General features: G+C 35.8%; 1 long non-coding RNA gene across 1 annotated transcript; it reads left to right on the top strand.

Annotated features, from left to right (window-relative positions):
- Positions 1-59: 59 nt before the first annotated feature.
- Positions 60-3,547, top strand: LOC121387417. Its single transcript, XR_005959816.1, has 2 exons — positions 60-822; positions 1,255-3,547. It is a non-coding gene; the product is annotated as an uncharacterized LOC121387417 (long non-coding RNA).
- Positions 3,548-5,622: the final 2,075 nt, after the last annotated feature.

A 5,622-nucleotide genomic window follows, 5' to 3' on the forward strand; every position in this document is an offset into this window, starting at 1 on the left:
TCCTGCAGTGTCTTCAGGTGCACGGAGGGAACAACAATTCTGTTGTTACCAAAATAGAAGATCCATTTATTGGTGCCCTGCTGTGAATGAATTTAGATCTGGTGCAAGTTCCTCTTAAACAGAGGAGAGAAGATCCAGATGACTGTCTTATCAGCCGAAGGTGGTGACTCTTGAGGGGCTGACTCAAAGTGTGATGGTTCACATCTTCCTGAATTTTTAAATAGTGTTGGACAATCTGAGCATGATTATTAGTCTTCCAGTCTCCAGAGGTGACTGACTCCGTCGAATGTATTATTTACAGTATAATTAGTTTGCAATTTTTGCTTAGGACAAGATCGATCACCCTTATGCCTCTGGGGTTTTTCCTGTTCCAATTAATTCCCCACGACTGGCCAGTACATCGAAGATTAAGGTACATTCTATCCTGTCCACGGGAAAGCGCATATAAAAGAACTTTTGTTGCTTTACTAATAGGAGTAACCTGTATGGCGATAGTTTCCTCTCTCTCTTTATCTCGATCAAATGTTAAGACACCAAACTGTAGTAGTCTAAAATGTGCTATGGTGTCATTAACCAAATTCATTTACTTTCCCTTCCAGTTAAATATATACATGAAAATGTATGAAAACACTGTCTGGACAATTAATTACAAGTAATATTTTCAGGTGGGAAAACAAGTCGGAGGTCAACCCTCTCTCTTTTCTTGCATTTGGAGCTGGACCACGACAATGCATTGGAATGAGGTTGGCAATGTTGGAGGTGAAGGTTGCTCTCGTTGAAGTGCTCAAAAAGATGAAGTTTGTTCGACTGGATGACACACCGGTAATTGTTTCTAATTCTTCAATCTTATGTTGGAGACAGACTATTATGTAAACATGCATTGCATATTTATGTCATGCATTTTAATTACTTTTAGAAAGATTCAAACACCACATATCATAGTCCTAGTTCTCCAACTGGAGTCCGAACTTGGCAAAGATTTTTGGGAGAACCCTATTATTCTTTCCGAATGTCACAGACGCCAGGATGCCGTACGGTTACCCCTCACCGCACGGTGACCGGTGTATTTGTGACGGAGGCATTAGGAGGATGTTTAACATAACCATCTAGTTTGAATAAAGCAGCCACATATTTTTAAAATATAATAAACACTGGTTTCAGCTAAATCAATACCAGTGAGTGATTTACCATGGGATGACCCTACAGCACAGTGAGTTAATTATTTACCAGGATTTTCTGTGTGTTTTTTACCAGGATTTCATCACATTCAATAAAGACAGAGGATTTGGAGACCTTAGTCCAGAAAAGCCTATTCTGTTGAAATTGGAACTGCACAAACCTTTTTGAAGACAATTCCTTGAAGGACCCGGCATTTGGGACACTGCATGGTTTAAGACACTGCATGGTTTAAAGTGTTGTTTTGACAAATCACCAAATACAAATTGATGTAGAATATGGCAAATTATTTCAGATCACTTGAAAAGAGTTGGTGCCATGCAGTATTCACTATCAGAATAGTGATATAACATAATGCATAATTGCATCACAGTGAAAACAGACAAATTTATTAAATTGTAGCTGTGTTTATGTTTTGCATAACTTAGTAAGCAATGTTACAGGATGGAAATGAAAGATAGTGCATTTGTTAACCAATTGCTGTAATGTAAATTTCCATCTTGATATGCATGTACATATAGTAGGATTCAGCTGTAAATAATTGTGAAAAAATATTTGATACACTTTCCCAGATATTTTGAATATTAAATATTAACAAGAATTGGTGATCTGATGTTTCTGAGCACTTTTTGCAACTATACAATGTAGAACTGTTTCACATTAAACTAATTTTAGATTTCTTTATAAACACTGTTTTCTTTAAAAAATGAAGGCATATTTTTCACTATTGGAGCCATTTCTGATAACCAAAATCATACCTTACTTATATTTTATTATTTAGATTATCCATCGCAAAATGCATTTTTCATATTCTCAAAAATTACACTCATGCGTCCGAGAAGTAATGGTTATGGAGATGAGCTCTGGTCTATTTTTAAGGCTATTTCACCATTTCAACATCACAGACTTTTGTTTCACTCTGTTGTATAACTTTATCCAAATGTGTTACAGGTACAGGTAACTTAGTGTCCATTTTAAGGGTTGAAGCTAGCGTCTGTGCCTTATTGTGTTTTTTACAATCTTTATATACTGTAAAGCATAAAATTAATTGCAGGGGAACAAGATATTAATGCTAAAGATATGACAGATTGGAGCAATAATTACTTAACACATTAATCAGTAACATCAGGAATAAAAAAAAATAAAAAAAAGACAAAAAAATTAATAAACGCCAATACACGTGGCGTGCATCTGTTGTTATGTCAACAGAAAGTAATAATTTAATCAACAAGAAATAGCAAAACAAATGCATTCTGAACAAGTGAAATGGACAGTCCACGAATTGTTGTACACACTGCTCTACTATAGAATTAAAATGTTAGCTCCACATCTGGTCATTTCTGTGGTGCTGTGCATAAAGAGGTAGAGTAATTTACCACCAACTAACAAATCTGTCCTAATTCATGATGAATTATTTTCCTGATGTAGAGTAACATAAAAATCAAAATCAGTTTATTATGCTATTGAGTTATTTCATTCCCAACAATATTGTTAAGAATTAACAATTATTTCAATAAAATTCTGTTTTCGAATTGAAATGTTTAACAGTTACTCCATTCAAAATCAAAGGGCTTCAAATTAAACTAATTTGTATCTCTTTATGTGATATTACCCCACAAAAAACAAAACAAACACACACACACACCCCACACCGCCACCACCCACATGACTATAAAAGCACCAGATTATTTGCTTTTGTCAGTTATTCCACTCACAACCAGTCCGTTAAATTAAAGTAATTTATAGATCTTTACCAGGCAGGTAATAATAATCTATTCTGGTTTTGACAGTAGGTAGACCTCAGAACAATGAAATTCTGTGTAACCCGTGTGTTTCAGTTAAACAATTTCATTTTGTGTTGGTTCATAATGAACTTCAATACAAAATACAGATATCTTATGTCATGCGAACAGTGGTGTAACCAAAATACAGATATCTTATGTCATGCGAATTAACAGTGGTGTAACCAAAATACAGATATCTTATGTTGTGTGACCAGTGAAAGTAAGGAGCCTCCTCCCTTTCTGGCAGACACCGACTCCCCTTGATATGTTCATGAACATCAAATCACTAAGCATTTGCACTTCCCTTTTTCAAAATGTATAACTAAATTTCTATTGTTTATTTTATTAGATGCAATCAGTACCATTTTATAAAAAAAAAAAAAAACTACATGTATTATATTGTTTTGTATCCAACCATTTTATACAGAGTGCAGTGTACATGTATATGTAGTGTAGAAAAATAACACTATTATAAAAAAAAAAAATGTATATAGTTATTATATCTTTATTGTTAGAGTAATTTATTATCAATGCATATTTTTGATGAGGTTTTTTTTATATTCAGATATTAAAATGTACCCCCCCCCCCCCCCCAAAAAAAAAAAAAAAAAAAAAAAAAAAAAAAAAAAAAAAATTGAATAGTACATTTTTTAACACTGATGTTGTTTTCACTCCTGGTTTTTCAAGTTATGTTGTAATTTCATAAAGTTAAACATGATAGGCTTCAGTCTGCTGGCGACGTGGAATGTAGCTCAGTGGCAGAACACTCACCTCAGGTGCAGTGGGTTACAACACCAATTACCTGTAATGGATTTTCCACCACTTCAGAGCCAATTTCCCATGACTGGAACACCAAAGACCATTATACACAGTATGTGCTATATTGTCTGAGAATCTATGTCTTTCCACTTCACAGACAATTCCCCATGACTGGAACACTAAAGACCATTATACATAGTATGTGCTATATTGTCTGTGATAATCTATGTCTTTCCACTTCACAGCCAATTCCCCATCACTGGAACACCAAAGACCATTATTCACAGTATGTACTATATTGTCTATGAGAATCTATGTCTCTCCACTTCACAGCTAATATGACTGGAACACCAAAGACCATTATACACAGTATGTATTATACTGTCTATGAGAATCTATGTCTTTCCACTTCACAGCCAATTCCCCATGACTGGAACACCAAAGGCCACAGTATGTACTATATTGTCTATGAGAATCTTTGTCTTTCCACTTCACAGCTAATTCCTCATGACTGGAACACCAAAGACCATTATACACGGTATGTATTATACTGTCTATAAGAATATATGTCTTTCCACTTCACAGCCAATTCCCCATGACTGGAAGACCAAAGGCCACAGTATGTACTATATTTTCTATGAGAATCTTTTTCTTTCCACTTCACAACCAATTCCCCACGACTGGAACACCAAAGACCATTATACACTGTATGTACTATATTGTCTATGAGAATCTATGTCTTTCCACTTCACAGCTAATTTCTCATGACTGGAACACCAAAGACCATTACGGATTTTCCCGCGGAGTTCGATACTTGTAGCTACTGACTGATTTGGGTCTATTAATAGCAAACACAATGACATTTTAGCGACTGTACCTAGTGTCGGACAAAATGACCGCTAATATTAACTTTGAGACTGTCAAAGCATATACCAATGCATAGCCTCATCTGGCTCTAGCGAAGGTGCCTGTGCAGCTACCGTTTGACTGATTTAGTTTAAAACCCATTTTGCCTGTCACAAATATGTACTGCGGTGCGCGATATGTCGTGTTACTGTCGCCAAAAAATCGTGTTCTCGTTACTATAAATAGCATTTTAAGAATTTTCCAATGAATGGAAACTAGCTTAATAATTCAAGTTAAGTCTCAGCACACAAAAAGTATATTTTCATATTTTTACGATAGGATATTTGATGGAGAAAAGCTACGAAAATTGCTCATCTTAGATTATCGTTTGATTATCGTTGCCCATTAACCGTTTCATTTGTATCCAACTACTGAAAAAAATTGTTCGTGTAAACACTAAAACCACATGAACGACATATTGGTTGTCTGAAAAAATCAAATGTTATGCCCTGCCTTTACGCCGTGGATGGTGCTGCTGTTTGGCATTCCGATAGCACCATGGCTGTTCACCTGAGTAATGGATACTGTATCCACTTCCTGCTTCAAAAGGGTATTAATTTGTGCTCATTATAAGTGCCAGAACAAAGTGAAGTTAACTCTACACGTTGACTCCATCCTGCAGTGTCTTCAGGTGCACGGAGGGAACAACAATTCTGTTGTTACCAAAATAGAAGATCCATTTATTGGTGCCCTGCTGTGAATGAATTTAGATCTGGTGCAAGTTCCTCTTAAACAGAGGAGAGAAGATCCAGATGACTGTCTTATCAGCCGAAGGTGGTGACTCTTGAGGGGCTGACTCAAAGTGTGATGGTTCACATCTTCCTGAATTTTTAAATAGTGTTGGACAATCTGAGCATGATTATTAGTCTTCCAGTCTCCAGAGGTGACTGACTCCGTCGAATGTATTATTTACAGTATAATTAGTTTGCAATTTTTGCTTAGGACAAGATCGATCACCCTTATGCCTCTGGGGTTTTTCCTGTTCCAATTAATTCCC

This window comes from Gigantopelta aegis, chromosome 13 (genome assembly GCF_016097555.1).
Source record: "Gigantopelta aegis isolate Gae_Host chromosome 13, Gae_host_genome, whole genome shotgun sequence".
Taxonomy (NCBI): Eukaryota; Metazoa; Mollusca; class Gastropoda; order Neomphalida; family Peltospiridae; genus Gigantopelta; species Gigantopelta aegis.